A 17,210-nucleotide genomic window follows, 5' to 3' on the forward strand; every position below is an offset into this window, starting at 1 on the left:
AATTCTGGGTCAACAGAAAAGCTTACCTTTGTAAATCCTTACTGTCTTGGGGGGGTTGAATAATTTCAATTGCAACTGTATCTGTATTTCAATCGGGTCAATTCTCTGAGGCCATCAGATGACATTCGGCACTTCAGCTCTGCCTTGGCACTTTTAATATTTCCTTCCAACTCCACGAGTTCTCGAGCTTTGGATTTTTTGATGAATGAGGCATACTGTATTATCCGACCCCTAAGAACCACCTTAAGTGCCTCCCAAGCCATGCCCACAGAGGATACTGAGGACTAGTTGGTCTCCATATAGACACTGATTTCAGCCTTTAACATTTGTTGGAAATCCGGATTTTGCAAAAGGGATATATTAAAGCGCCAATTATATGATTTATTTTTCTTCGTATGTGGCAACACCTCTAAACTCACCAGGGCGTGATCTGAGAGTAAAATGTTTCCAATTGAGCAATCAACAACAGATGAAATGAGGGATTTAGATATTTTTAAAAAATCTATTCTAGAATCAATCTTATGGACCGATAAAAAAAAATTTATAGCCCCTACCAGATGGGTTCAAAAGTGTCCAAATATCTGTAAGACCAAGATTTTTACACATCCTGTGAAGCATCAATGTTGCTCTAGGGGGCTTACACACTTTTGCTTCACTATGATCAAGCAATGAGTCCATCAATAGATTAATGTCTCCTCTCAATATTATATCATGAGGGGTGCCAACGGCATGCAACATCCCTTCAAGATCTATAAAAAAGCCCTGATCATCAGCATTAGTTGTGTAAATATTAGCCAATATCAACCTTTGCCCCTGAATTTCAGCTAAACAATAATGACTCTTCCTAATTTATCATTAATCTGTTCGAGAAATTTGAATTGTAGATGTTTATTTATCAATATAATGACTCCGCTGCTTTACTTGAGCCAGCACTAAAGAAAATATGTCCACCCCATAGCTTCCCAAATTTTCCAGCTTCCTGCGGGGAAAGATGAGTTTATTGAAGAAACACAATATCATATTTCTTATGTTTAAAAAAGAAATAACCTTCCCTCTTTATATAGGGTGCCCCAACCCATTCATATTCCATGTGGAGAGAGACAATCCACTCATATTAACATTTGACATTTTGATATAATAGAAAAAATAAACTGTGTGTCAAAAACAAAATTATAAAGACCACATTTCAGCATTAGTGCAACAGTGGATTGATTGTTGCCTGTCTCCCTCAGCCGATCTACGTGCTGGAACTCTGTGAGCTCGCTCGATTTCCAGCTTATGGCCTGTTACAGTATCTCACAGAAGTGAGTACACCCCTCACTAAAGTAGTGAGTGTACAGCTTGTATAACAGTGTAAATTTGCTGTCCCCTCAAAATAACTCAACACACAGCCATTAATGTCTAAACCGCTGGCAACAAAAGTGAGTACACCCCTAAGTGAAAATGTCCAAATTGGGCCCAAAGTGTCAATATTCTGTGTGGCCACCATTATTTTCAAGCACTGCCTTAACCCTCTTGGGCATGGAGTTCACCAGAGCTTCACAGGTTGCCACTGGAGTTCTCTTCCACTCCTCCATGACGACATCACGGAGCTGGTGGATGTTAGAGACCTTGCGCTCCTCCACCTTCCGTTTGAGGATGCCCCACAGATGCTCAATAGCGTTTAGGTCTGGAAACATGCTTGGCCAGTTCATCACCTTTACCCTCAGCTTCTTTAGCAAGGCAGTTGTCGTCTTGGAGGTGTGTTTGGGGTCGTTATCATGTTGGAATATTGCCCTGCGGCCCAGTCTCTGAAGGGAGGGGATCATGCTCTGCTTAGGTATGTCACAGTACATGTTGGCATTCATGGTTCCCTTAATGAACTGTAGCTCCCCAGTGCAGGCAGCACTCATGCAGCCCCAGACCATGACACTCCCACCACCATGCTTGACTGTAGGCAAGACACACTTGTCTTTGTGCTCCTCACCTGGTTGCCGCCACACACGCTTGACACCATCTGAACCAAATAAGTTTATCTTGGTCTCATTAGACCATAGGACATGGTTCCAGTAATCCATGTCCTTAGTCTGCTTGTGTTCAGTAAACTGTTTGCGGGCTTTCTTGTGCATCATCTTTAGAAGAGGCTTCCTTCTGGGATGACAGCCATGCAGACCAATTTGATGCAGTGTGCGGCGTATGCACTCATACGTCTATTTCCCAAAGACAACCTCTGGATATGACGCCGAGCACGTGCACTCAACTTCTTTGGTCGACCATGGCGAGGCCAGTTCTGAGTGGAACCTGTCCTGTTAAACCGCTGTATGGTCTAGGCCACAGTGCTGCAGCTCAGTTTCAGGGTCTTGGCAATCTTCTTATAGCCTAGGCCATCTTTATGTAGAGCAACAATTCTTTTTTCAGATCCTCAGAGAGTTCTTTGCCATGTTGAACTTCCAGTGACCAGTATGAGAGAGTGAGAGTGATAACACCAAATTTAACACACCTGCTCCCCATTCACACCCGAGATCTTGTAACACTAACGAATCACATGGCACCGGGGAGGGAAAATGGCTAATTGTGCCCAATTTGGACATTTTCACTTAGGGGTGTACTCACTTTTGTTGCCAGCGGTTTAGACATTAATGGCTGTGTGTTGAGTTATTTTGAGGGGACAGCAAATTTACACTGTTATACAAGCTGTACACTCACTTCTTTACATTGTAGCAAAGTGTCATTTCTTCAGTGTTGTCACATGCAAAGATGTAATAAAATATTTACTAAAATGTGAGGGGTGTACTCACTTCTGTGAGATACTGTATGTCGAGCAGACTTGGGAAGAGCTCGTCTAGGAATTTCACCATAGCTCTGCCCTCCTCATGCTCAGGAATTCCAACAATTCGGATGTTATTCCTGTGGCTCCTATTCTCAAGAGCTTCAAGTTTTTCAAGAAAGTGTTCCAAATCAAGTTTGGTCACCAGCGGATTATCAGATAATCCCCTCTCCAATGACTCCAGATAATCGATCCGCTTCTCATCTGCCACTCAGAGAATTTAGTTTCCATCGCCGTAATCGATCGACGTATTACAGCGAGATCTTCTAAGTCAGCAACAACTTTTGTCAGCATCACAGACATGTTGGACAGTTGACGCTGGATTTCTCCTGCCGCACCGTTCAAACCGAGTCCCTGGTCCGCAGGCCCGTCAGAAGTTACAGCTTGAGCACGTAAGTGCTTTTAATATCTCCAGAGCCTGATGATTTTGAATTTTTTGACATATTCACTTCAAAGAGCAATATGTAGCAGGGTGTATCAAATCTCACTGGATTATAACACAAAAATAACTAAAAACTAGCAAAGTGCGCAGAGCTCGTCGCCTACACGTCCGCTCCTCGCATGGCGTCACGTGACTCCAAGCTCGGGTTTTAAGAGGTTAGTTAATAAGGATTTGAAAGTATCCTTACAGGACACATTCTTCCTTTTAAAACAGCTAGATGGAAAGCAACTGAATTGAACACAACCTATGGGTCTTTAGAAGCTTTTTAATGTTTTTAAGCTGTTTTTCTTTCCAAGAACCATTTTTAAATTGACAAGTCGTCCTAAAAATGTGACACGTGGTGCGAAATGCTGAAAAACAGTGAGATGCGGTGCAACTGTCAAATATGTCCGTCTGTCTGTGAGGTCTTTTGTTTTGATTATGGCAGAGTGAGAAGCTGCTAATGGGAGTAATATAAATTAATCCCCAAAAAAGCCTGCTTCAAACAGACCAACCAAGACACTAGTGCAACCTACCCGTTTGGTTGAGGGGATTCTAAGGCAGTCCTCTGTGTGGAAGCCACAATCAGTGCTGACATCAGTGATGAAATCAATGTCCTCCTTATATTCAGACTTCTTACAGTGTCTGCTCTGGTACTTCCCAAAGAAGTCAAAGAAGCAGCAAGGAAGTACAAATTAGCAGCACGAGTAAGAGGATCTAAAAAGATAGACACATAAGACATATGGCTTAATATACTATACATCTACAAAGAACATATCCAACAGCCTCTACTTCAAATTAATAATAACCACACAAATATTCTATGGTTAACTGACAAGCGAATCGGGCACTTCAAGTCTAGTAATGCTGTGCTTGACCTAGTTTCAAAGTACATAGTTTTCAGATGATGTCAGTTCTGTACATGAGCAACTGTAACCATTACAGTTTAAAGTTATTATATGCCACTTATGTTTACAGTAACACTGTTTACCAAGAACATTCTCTCTATGTAATCACTTGCATGAGGGTCAGTTCTGAATTTATTTATTTTTTCTGGATATAACATTTTTTGCTTTTCATTTTTTTTCCAATGATTTTACAAAGTGACTGTAAAAACGAGGTGGCAAAAATGACAAAGAGTGATTTCCTGTATGGGAGATGACAATGATTCATCAAAGCCAAAAATAAATAAACCTCCTCTTTCCTCAAAATTCCCATGAAGCCTATTTAGTTTCTCACAATTCAAAAAGGTTAATATCTGACAATGTAGTAGCTGACGACATGTCAGGCAGTGACTGCAGTGTCCTGCAGCATGATAAACTAAACGTCATCTAAAGCTATTCTAATAACAGTGAACTGTGGCTCTTATAATTAGCATACATGCAGTCTTTATGATCTCATTAATTGAGAGATTATTTGTACTTTAACTGCATTTAAATAAACTGAGATGTATTAATGTAAAAGACAGTTTGTAAAAAAATAAATAAAAAAAATCTCCATATGAATACAGTATTTATTTTTAATTACTTCAATAATAACAAAACCAGAGATGGCTAGTCAGATGCAGAACGTCTGAGGCAACATTAGCCTGCCAAGACAGCAAGGTCCACATCTTACAGGTACAATATATGACTAGATTGATCAGGCTAACCATCTCCACCTAGCGTCTGAGCCAGGATACAAAAAGACCAGAGTATTTTCTTCTGTACTAATCTGGAGTCAAATTTTGCATGGACTTATATATAATATATATATATTAATATGGTGAATGCCAGCCTTTTAAATCCACACAGATACCAAAAATTTTTTAAAGGTCCTGCAATATAAAGTCAAATACAGTAATTTGAATTCTGAGGTAAAAGTCACACTGAAACAATTAGAGACCCAATATAACATGCCATTACTCTGTAAATAAATGTTGCTGAATACAAATTATACTTACTTTTTAAAGTAACTTTTACTAACTTCATTAAATGTTGTTTTTCCAATTTTTTGAGATTCTTCTATGCAACTTAGTTATTTTGTTTTCTGAAGAAAATACCATGTTGCTAGGGTGTTCTGGGTGGTTTCAATTGTGTCACATACTGAATTAGCAAACTGATTAGAACTAAACCAACAATTCTTTACTGTTGACCATAAATTAAACTCCAGTCTAATGGCAGTCATAAAGCCAAAACATTACTGTGACAAGTTCCAGTGCAGTGCTAAGCAAGTTAATGCAATTGACTAGATCATGTTTATTTTTAGATATATATTTTATTGATCCTGAGAGCAAATTTTGTTCTTTTTTCTCCCACTATGATTTTATATAATTTGACAACATTTTATTTGTAATAATAAAAGTTTTTTTTTTTTTTTTTTGTCTAAACTAAAAGCTAAATTAAATGTTCTACATCATCCAAGACCAAAATAAATAATTTATTCAATGCCCACAGCTAATCTTGGAAAAGCAGAATACATAACAAAGTCCCCAATCAGTTCAGATTAATTTGCTGGAGAGCAGGTGTCTCTTCAACTCTAGTGCTAAATTTCCTCTGCCGATGACTTGCCTGGCTGCTATAATGGGGATCCTTGGTGTAAGCACATCTGAATGGTTTCCAATCAGCCAGTCTGTGGTGAGGAAGAGGAAGCCATCAGTGGGTGTGATGGCATTTTCCTGAAATAGATGAGAGCAGCCGCCGCATTTCATTATCATTGGCTGAAAACGCAATGATATTGGGAGGCACATGTGGTAGTATAAAATGGATCAGCTAAGAAAATGAACCAGGGGTCCTATTCCCAAGTTCAAGCTTTATAAGAGGGTTAAATTAATTTTGATAACTGTAATTCTTAAGTGTAATTTAATAGCATGCTTCTGAGGGATGTGTGATCCAGGGTGGTAATTATAAAGTAGCTAGACATACTGTAGGAGTATTCTTGCATACACGGCAAATGACAAATACTTAATTGTGCTGATGACAAATTACGATCGGATCACGTACTAAAACAAACCTATATGCAGCATGACAAAAACAATTTGAGCTATTATATGAGCCTTGACCCCCCGTTTTCAGATCAGAAAGCCCACTCTGACATCCCAGACTGTAGTGCATCTGTGCAGATGAGCACACCATGTGTTTCACTGATGTTGAAATCCTACAGGGATTTCACTGGTGCACAAAGGCACCTCCTAAATTCACAGAGCTTCCCGCTAGACTTGCCACTGAAGCATCTCTGCACCTCTTTCACAGCAGGACACTATAAATAATAGAGCTCTGGGAATGTTCTGAGCCTTGTTCTAGGATGAGCAAGGTAAAATAAGAAAGCAAGTCTTGTCTAACAACAGGATTGAGTGGAAAATAGGTTTGATTTCCTTAAAAGATAGCGATTCAGATAGCGATTTTAAACCACTGTCTATCAGAAATTGTTCTGAATATTTGTCATTCATTTAACAACGTCATTAAAAAGTTTTTCACTTTACAATAAGGTTGTACATAAGTTAACAACATTAGATAAACTAACAATGAACAATGCTTTTACAGCGTTTATTAATCTTGGTTAATGTTAATTTCAACATATAGTAATACATTTTTAAAATGAAAAGATGTATATGTTAATATTAGTTAATGCAATATGAACTAACATTAACAATGAACAATTGTATTTTTATTAACTAGTATTAAAGATGAATAAATGCTGTAAAACATATCTTGTTCATTTGTTAGATCATGATACCTGATGCATTAACTAATGATAACGAATGGAACCTTCTTGTAAAGTGTTGCTGTTTTTTCTAATAGGAACATAAACAGTTACTATGTAAAGATTATTCTACATTTTTAATAATATTAATACATTTTTCATAACATTTTATTGTATGGCTAGGCAGTTTCAACAGTTTTGAGGGTGGCTGTAGGGTGTTACTTTTTGGACCAAGTCAAAAGAGCCCAATGCCAAGTCTTAATGATATTCCGGTCCCTTAATATGGCTCGGGTCCCTCCTGCACATGTCTAAAGGATTATTTTCACCTGTTTTATCATTCACCAGGTGAAAAATGTAAGTCTGTTTGCTTATAAAAATAATAGCACACCTCAACCAGTTGCACGATTTAAATGATCATTTATGTCTGTAACAAATGTTGTGGAATGAGTTATAAAATACTTAGGGTTAGTAAAACTATGAGCAGTAGCAATAGTGATACTCCCCCTAACAAGTACCACTAAATACATTTTCACAGCATTATCTCATGAGCATTACGTGACCGTTGCATCATTTTTGCAAAATGAAATTATGAGCTTCATTACACATTTCACTGAATTTTCCTGGTGAAATGTCCAGCAGGGGGCGGCAAAAGTGAGAGAAATGGTGTTGTAATCAGAAGAGGTTTTTATGGTGAATATTTGATGGAGTGAAACGTACCTCCCTAACCTAAAACTTTAACCTAAACCTAACCAAGTGTTCTAAATGCAAATAAGAGGTGAACAAAACAGAGATCCTTACCCTTTACCAATGCATAAACCTAACCGATAGTGTCAAACACAAATGAAAGGTAAACAAAACAGACATCACTATCCTAAACCTAACCTATAGTGTGCATGAAAAGCAGTTTCTAAAGCAACCACGTCATTTTGTGTGGATTTATGAACTTTGGGCTCACAAGCTTGCGTGCTTGGTTGGACTCGACTCGAGCCACGGTCCTCTGAGTCCAAAATCCAACTCTATCAGGTGAGCTACCGTGGAAGCTAATCACATTGGAATACGTGTGTAAATGTAGTTGGGTCTGTAATACAAGTGTTAAAATGTATCGCTTTTCAAATGATGCGTTATAGTAAAAGTGATTTGATATAATAACTTAGCAGGGTGTGAGTAATAGAGCGAAAAATAAGTGTTTATAAAGTCATAATCAGCCGTTGCAGTCTTGATTTATGTGAAAGCGAATAAAATAAAAAGTTGTTGTAGTGCCTCTAGTGTTCATTTCACCAGGAAACCGCAGCAAAACATAGAACGCGGCAATAAAAGTCAGTTTGCAGAATGTAGTTATAGAAACGTTTATTCTATAAGACTAGGTTGCATTTTTTGACAAATACACATTATCAAAGATTGTGTTTGGGGAAAACTGTATTTATCAAATGTTTAGTGCACATTGAAATAATAAATGTATAATATATACAAAACTGCTCTGAATGGCTTTGAAAAGCAGCCTAAAGCCTCTTATAAGAAAAAGACATCGTCCGTCAATTTCATCTTACCTCTAGATGTGTACCAGGCCCATACATGTCCCAAATCTTCCTCTTGCGAATGTCAATGCCCTTCCCAGGATGCTGAAACCCAGGAGTGCATGACTAACTTAAACCCAAGTCATTTAAATCAAAACAGAACACTGAGTACATCACAGAAACTGTATATAATTCCCTTTTAGTCCCAAAAGGGAGGGAGACAAATTTCTAATCTCCTGTATAATTAAAAGCTACAGCACAGCAATGGATGCTCATTGTGTTTTTATTTACATGGTGTCTGCTGTATTATTGATTTTAACACTGGATGAAAATAATTGAAAGAGCTCAACAATAAAGGGCTCCTCTGCTGATTCACAGGCTTCACATAATGTATGGTACACGGTGTAGTAATTCAACACTGCAGCAGATGTATTAGTAAACCTACCCCTTCGTTGTTTAATATGTGAACAAGGAGGCTGTTTCCACAGCCGATATCCACAAAGGATTGTTAGGTTGCTGTTCCAGCACGCTCCTCACCCCACAAGACCTGCACCAGTGACAGAGAAAGAGAGTGTTTTCTTCGGATATGCCAAAAGTCAATAAGACTTCTTTGAAGCCCATATTTTTTTAACAAAGGCAATCGACATTTCCACCGCTTTTTATATAAAGTCTGATATGCATGATACGTCAGTTATTTATTCAAAATGTTACCATTATAAATGTTACTAATATTACTATTTCTTCTTCATTTATTCCCTACTATATTGAGGTTTAAATGTAAACACTCTAAATACTCTAATACACCTAATAAAAATATTTACAGTGGCAAGAAAAAGTATGTGAACACTTTGGAATTGGCCGGTTTTCTGCATTAATTGGTCATAAAATGTGATCTCATCTTCATCAAAGTCACAAGTACAGACAAAGCACAATGTGCTTAAGCTAACAGCAAACAAACAATTATAATCTAAAAATGTCTTTACTGAACATATCCCATTAAACATTCACAATGCTGTGGAAAAAGTAAGGGAAACCTTGGATTTAATAACTGGTCTATCCTCCTTTGGTAGCAATAACCTCAACCAAGCATTTCCGGTAGCTGCGGTTTAGACCTGCACAACGGTCAGAAGGAATTTTGGACCATTCTCCCTCACAGAACTGCTTCAGCTCAGCCATATTCTTAGGATGTCTGTGGTGAACAGCTCTCGAGGTCATTCCACAGCATCTCTATTGGGTTAAGATCTGGGCTCTGACTGGGCCAATGCAAAAGGTGGATTTTTTTCTTTTTTTAAAGCCATTCTGTAGTGGATTTACTTTGTTCAGGGTCATTGTTCAGATTTACGATGTTCAGAGTCATTGTCCTGCTGCATCACCCAACTTCTAAGCTTCAGCTGGCGCACAAGCACCCTGACATTATCCTGTAGGATATCTTCATAAAATTGGGAATTGATTATTCCCTAAATGATGGCAAGTGGTCCAGGCCCCCAAAATAGCAAAGCAGCCCCAAATCATGATGCTCCCTCCACCGTACTTCACCGTTGGGATGATGTTTTTGCAAACTTCAGGCGCACAGCAATGTGTAGCGCGGAGGAGGGCGGGGCTGGGCAGAATAACGGACGCCCAGACCCCAATCAGCCTGATGAGGCGAGTAAGGGATAAAAGCGACCGAAGACGGCAGCTCGAGAGAGAGAGAGAGAGAATTATGGGCAGCTGCCCTGCATGTGTTTGTGTGTCTTTTTATTTAATTAAATATTATTTATATTGTTAAGCTGGTTCTTGCCTCCTTCACACAATGTACCCCCTTTACACAATGTTTTTGTTGTAAAGCAGCGGCTTCCTGCCATGGACACCATGCCTGTTTAATATTTTATATTAGACTCTTGAACAGAGATGTTAAGCCGTTCCAATGATTCCTTCAAGTATTTAGCTGTCACTCTAGGGTTCTTTTTTACCTCATTGAGCACTCTGTGGTGTGTCCTTTGAGTCATCTTGGCTGGACGGCCACTTCTAGGGAGAGTAGCCACAGTACTAAATCGTCTCCATTCATAGATAATTTGTCTAACTATGGACAGATAAATATCTAAGTTCTTCGAGATAACTTTTGTTTCTTCTGAAATCTCTTTTTTGCGGGCATGGTCCACGTCAGCAGATGCTTCTTGTGAATAGCTAACTCAAAATGTTTGCATGCTTTTTATAAGTCAAAGTAGCTCTAACCCACACTTCCAAACTCGTTTCATTAATCGGATGCCAGGTTTGCCAACTCCTGACTCTAATTTGCTTTTGTTGACATCTTTAGCCTAGGGGTTCACTTACTTTTTCTGTGAAAGTTTAATGGGATGTGTTTATTAAAGACATGAAAGATTATAATTGTTTGTTTGTTATTAGCTTAAGCACATTGTGCTTTGTCTGTACTTGTGACTTTGATGAAGATTAGATCACATTTTATGACCAATTAATGCAGAACAACAGCTAATTCCAAAGGGTTCAAATACTTATTCTTGCCATTGTATATAGAGAAATTAGTAGCATATAAAAGGGACATTCCAGCCTACCAACAGATACGTAGCAATGGCAACATCATCAATCACAAACTTCTCTGGATCAGTAACTTCAGGCCAGACCTTAAACAATGAATAGCTTTTCTTATATGACTTTTGCAGACATGACAAACTTCAAAAATCAAAAGCAAGAAAACAATCAACTTATGACTAAAAAACAGCCCAGGACCAATGACAGCCCATCACAGCTCCAACAGTGGATAATCCCCTTACTATTCAGTATTTATCATATACAGTTGTGCTCAAAAGTTTGCATACCCTTGGAGAATTGGTAATATATGTACCATTTTTAAAGAAAACATGAGTTAGCAGGCAAAACACATTTATTTCTTATGGGATTCATATTCAACTGTAGGTTATAACAGAATTGTTCAAAAGTCTGCATACCTTTAGTTCTTAATACTGTGTATTGCCCCTTTTAGCATCAATGTTGTAGTAATAGTTGTCTATGAGGCCCCAAATTCTTGCAGGTGGTATAGCTGCCCATTCGTCTTGGCAAAATGCCACCAGGTCATGCAAAGCCTTTGGTCGTCTTGCATGAACCGCACGTTTGAGATCTCCCCAGAGTAGCTCGATGATATTAAGGTCACGAGACTGTGATGGCCACTCCAGAACCTTCACCTTTTTCTGCTGTAACCACTGGAGGGTCAACTTGGCCTTGTGTTTAGGGTCATTGTCGTGCTGGAAAGTCCAAGAGTGTCCCATGCGTAGCTTTCGTGCAGAAGAATGCAAATTGTCTGTATTTTCTGATAACATGCTGCATTCAACTTGACATCAGTTTTCACAAGATTCCCCATGCCTTTAGAGCTCACACACCTCCAAAACATCAGTGAGCCACCACCATGCTTCACAGTGGGGATGGTATTCTTTTCACTATAGGCCTTGTTGACCCCTCTCCAAACACAGCGCTTATGGTTGTGACCATAAAGCTCTATTTTGGTCTCGTCACTCCAAATTACAGTGTGCCAGAAGCTGTGAGGCAGGTCAAGGTGTTGTCGAGCATATTGTAACTGGGCTTTTTTGTGCCATTGGCGCAGTAAAGGCTTCTTTCTGGCAACTCGACCATGCAGCTCATTTTTGTTTAAGTATAGTCGTATTGTGCTCCTTGAAACAACCACACTGTCTTTTCCAGAGCAGCCTGTATTTCTCCTGAGGTTACCTGTGGGTTTTTCTTTGTATCCCGAACAATTCTTCTGGCAGTTGTGGCAGACATATTTCTTGGTCTACCTGACCTTGGCTTGGTATCAAGAGATCCCTGAATTTTCCACTTTTTAATAAGTGATTGAACAGTACTGACTGGCATTTTCAAGGCTTTGGATATCTTTTTATATCCTTTTCCATCTTTATAAAGTTCCATTACCTTGTTACGCAGATCTTTTGACAGTTCTTTTCTGCTCCTCATGGCTCAGTATCTAGCCTGCTCAGTGCATCCACGTGAGAGCTAACAAACTCATTGACTATTTATACACAGACACTAATTGCAATTTAAAAAGCCACAGGTGTGGTAAATTAACCTTTATTTGCCATTTAAACCTGTGTGTGTCACCTTGTGTGTCTGTAACAAGGCCAAACGTTCAAGGGTATGTAAACTTTTGATCAGGTCCATCTGGGTGATTTCTGTTATCATTATGATTTAAAAAGGAGCCAAACAACTATGTGATAATAAATGGCTTCAAATGGCAGTTGTTTTGCATGATCAGTCATATTTTCAAAATCAATGCCAAAATTTCACAAATTCTGCCAGGGTATGCAAACTTTTGAGCACAACTGTACTTACATATTAAGCTGGGATAGAAGAAAAATGGGAATCACTCAATGAGGTCCTTGTTCAAATTCCAGATGATTGTACTTTTTACTAAAATAATTAACTTAACCTACACTGTATGGTTCAGTTACCTTGTATATGAATTTGGTTTCGACAGCCAGCCAATCAGGCAAACTCCTATATGGTGCCTATGGCCAGCCCATCCCTGATGCATGTGACACAGTCATGATATCCATAAATATTCCTGCCTCCTCACCTTCACTAATTCTTCATACTTTTCTTTCAGCTGCTGGTAGAGAACACTTTATTTCTTCACCAGTATGAGGGACAATGTGCACTTAAACTCACTGTTCTCTAGAGCCCAGCGTGATAGTTTAGGCAGAAGTTCGTTACAGAGCCAGGACAGTTTGGGGTATAACACTCCATCACTGTATAACTGCTTGGAACTCAAAGAATGAAGAGACAGTGCCCTGACAAAGAGATAAGAGTTTGTTGTACAACAATCACAAAAACAAAACCATTCCCTCAATATGACTAGACTGCTAACACAAGATTTTCTCTGTAATTCAAAGGAACATCATGTGATTCTGACATCTGAATGTTCTTAATCTTTGGATTTCTGGACATAAACTGAAGTGAGCATGAAACCTAAAGACACAAAGTAGATTAGGAGTTTTACAAGCCTAATGGACATGCATAACAAACAACTAAAACATACTCTCTTTAAGCACAAAGATATGGAGGACAAAAGTAAAAGCAATAACTTTTTGACACAGCATTTTACCACATTATGCATTTGATTTAATTGTCTTATTCATCAAGGCATTTTGGTCAGTAGTGGATTTAGGCATGGGCGAAATGTGCAGTTGCCCAGGGCGTCATCTTGCGGTGGGGGCAGTGGCATATTGCCCCCCGGTCAACAACTTTTATACATTCGTCAACCCCCCATGTCAACAACTTTTGGGGCGTGTTGAAGCGGGTATCGCCCAGGGCGCCATACAAGCTAGAACCGCCACTGTACATGGTCCCAATCAATGCAAGTAGGCATTGTCAAGTAGGTAAGTGGCTCAAGAGATTTCATGGCAAAGAAGCACTACTGCACAAAAAGTCCAGCATTTATTTAGCTGTTGCTTTCACAGTTAACAATCTACAGATTCTGCAGCTAAATTGGGCATTTTTTCAGCCCCCAGTAAGAGTTCATCTAAAAAAGTCAGCAGTGATTTATTAATTGGCAATGGAGGGTTTTTTTCTACTTCTCCTGCTGAGTTTAACTCTGCAGAATGGATTATCAAAAAGGAAGTGAACAAAGTAAGAAGAGCAGAGCAGCCTGTATAAAGCCTGAGCACAAGCCCGAGCCTACCCCCTACTGAGCTGTTTCTGGCTTTTTCAGTTCAGTCAGGTACTTGCTGGCTGCAAAAGAAAATTTATTCCGTAGCTCCTACACAACATTGCATAAGCCTCATTAATAACATTCATTTAAATAACTAATTTTAAAGAAACACAACTTCAATTTTAAATGCCTTGATATATGTCAAAGAATGTTGTCATATTTGTTGTTGAGCTTCAACGTACACTACAGTATAAATTATTACAGGCAACAATCATTTAGAAGGCACCTTTGTTATTTGAAAATAGTTGACTTGAAGTCAGTACCTCAAACAGTTGAGGATGCAACATTTATCGGTAAATATTGCATGTTTACCTCATATTATATAAAGAAAAACCTGGGTAAGGCACAAGTGTTCTTCACGTGTAAATAAACCACTCTGTGTGTAAATTAGTCCAGCTACAGTCTTGTACTGAATCTCTTCACATTTTTGTTCAAACTCTGGGTTCAGTCTCACACAGATTTGAGTCATACCACCTCAACGTCTGTGCCAGTCAGTTTTTCAATTATATTCTTAACATATCAAAGTTATATCAGTGATGAGAACTGTCAGAATGTGGTCTACTACTATTGCATCTTCTATAGCAACAATTAAAATGGCTACAGCCATAACTAGCTAGCAAAGAATACATACAGCCAAATAGTAAGCTAGAAAGGAAAGATTGCAATCTATTTTATTAGTTAATTGTTGACTTTAGGACACATGGAGGCAGTCCCACTTCACTCAGCACTTAAAGGAATAGTTCACCCAAAAATGAAAATTCTCTCATCATTTAATCATCCTCATTCCATCCCAGATGTGTATGACTTACTTTCTTCTGCAGAACACAAATGAAGACTTTAGAAGAATATTTCAGCTCTGTAGGACCTCACAATGCAAGTGAATGGATACCACATTTTTGAAGCTCCAAAAAGCATATAAAGGCAGCATAAAAACAATCCATACGACTCCAGTGGTTTCTATATATTTATATCAGAAGCGATATGATATGAGAAACAGATAAACCTCACCGAAATGCCCTGCTCCTCATCATTTATCTCTGCCTGCATCACCCTTGTCTATTGATGGACTACACTCTTGAAATGGAATACATAGACTATCATTTAATTGCCAACAAAAGCCTTCATCAGCCAACTAACAAGGACAATTGCATCTATGTGAACTTCTGCAGTTAATCCAGGATGAACTTCAAAGACATTAGTCATTAATCTTAAAGTTCTTAAAAAAAAAAATAAAAAAAAAAAATTATTATTATTTTTAAAACACTGGATCTGAACTCTTACTTAATTTACAAATTTAAAACCATGACTTGCACTGCACATAAATAACTAATATTGGCATTATATTCATATTGTTTAGTGAGAGGGGAACTGGCCCACACCGTGAGCCTGGTTTCCCCCAAGGATATTTTTCTCCATTAACCAAAATCTTATGGAGTTTTGTGTTCCTTGCCACAGTCGCATTCAGCTTGCTCACAGGGGTTCATTTCTATACACAATTTACAATCATATTTAATCAAACTACACAATGATCACTGTAAGACATTATAGATATTACAGTTTCATTTTTTTTTTTTTTTAATGCATGATTTTCTGTAAAGCTGCTTTGAAACTATGTGTGTTGTGAAAAGCGCTATACAAATAAAAATGACTTGACTATAAATTTTCCTCCCTTCCTAGTAGGTGGCAATATGCAAGAAGAACGCGAATCACCAAAAACAAAAGAAAAATGTCAAAGTGAAAGCGGAAATTGATAGTAAAAAAGGGACTTAAATATTTATCTGTTTCACACCCACACTTATCATATCGCTTCTGAAGAAATGGATTTAACCACTGGAGTCTCATGGATTACTTTTATGCTGCTCGTATGTGCTTTTGGAGCTTCAACTGTATGGACCATCAGAGCTGAGATATTTTTCTAAAAATGTTTGTTTGTGTTCAGCAAAAGAAAAAAACTCATACACATCTGGGATGGCATGACACTGAGTAAATGATAAGAGAACTTTCATTTTTGGGTGAACTATCCCTGTATGTTTTCTCATTCTTGCAATACAGTACTTGTAATTAGGGATGTGTACCACAGTATTGTAAATCGTTTTTCTCCAATACAAGGTAAACTTTATATTTGAGTGTGTATAACTGACACTTTTCCTTTATTAGCTATTTACGGCTCTTGTCTACCAGTCATGTTGTCTCTCTCTCTCTCTCTCTCTTATAGCTATATCTGTGTAAATTGAAACAGGCAAGAATTCCAATGCACTCATGCACTTATTAGTTATAATGTATATAAAGCTACAACACCGCAAAATAGGTTGTTCTGGGGATGTATTTCCATGCATCATTTCTCCTACCGAGTAGATACTCACCAGTCTTCTGTCTTCAGTGGCAGCTGAATTTGATAAATGTTACTGCTCTTGAGAGTAACCTGCACAGTACCATTCTCTTCAAAAGAGATGAATGTCACTGCGTGTCCAATAATATCTTGAACCAAAAGTGAAAATAAGTGTGTGTGTGTGTGTGTGTGTGTGTGTGTGTGTGTGTGTGTGTGTGTGTGTACCGGTAGGCTGTCAAAATAAAAGTATTAATTTCGACAAAAAAGTAATACTTTTAAATACACATGCAAAGGTGTCATTTTTGAACGTTAATAAATATATTGATTCGTTTCTTAAATGTTAAATAAAAGCGCTGTTTAACAGATCTTAAGTTTTTTTTTATTTACTCTGAAACCACAGCTACAACAAGGAGTTAGAAAAATCAAAAAATGTCCCATAAAGAACAGTGTACACAACAACACATTTACTAGCAGTTTTTCCCCCTTCATGTTACATATGTTAAGGATTTACAATAACACCAGAATTCTTTTTTGAAATATAGATAATAACTGTTCTGTTTTAAGACACTTACATTTATGAACAGAACAATTCCCCAATATTGTTATTGGGGAATAACAATATATATATATATATATATATATATATATATATATATATTTTTTTTTTTTTTTTATTAAATGTAATAAAACCATAAGTTACATAATTTTTGTAAATTAAGTCAATTGAATTGAATTAATCCAGATTC

At 38.0% G+C, this 17,210-nt stretch overlaps 1 pseudogene; it reads right to left on the reverse strand.

The window, feature by feature from the left end:
* The window catches only part of LOC127449910 (probable tRNA (uracil-O(2)-)-methyltransferase), a 40,859-nt pseudogene extending 23,906 nt beyond the window's left edge, over positions 1-16,953 (reverse strand).
* Between the last annotated feature and the right edge of the window lie 257 nt (positions 16,954-17,210).

The sequence above is a fragment of the Myxocyprinus asiaticus genome, chromosome 2 (genome assembly GCF_019703515.2).
Source record: "Myxocyprinus asiaticus isolate MX2 ecotype Aquarium Trade chromosome 2, UBuf_Myxa_2, whole genome shotgun sequence".
Taxonomy (NCBI): domain Eukaryota; kingdom Metazoa; phylum Chordata; class Actinopteri; order Cypriniformes; family Catostomidae; genus Myxocyprinus; species Myxocyprinus asiaticus.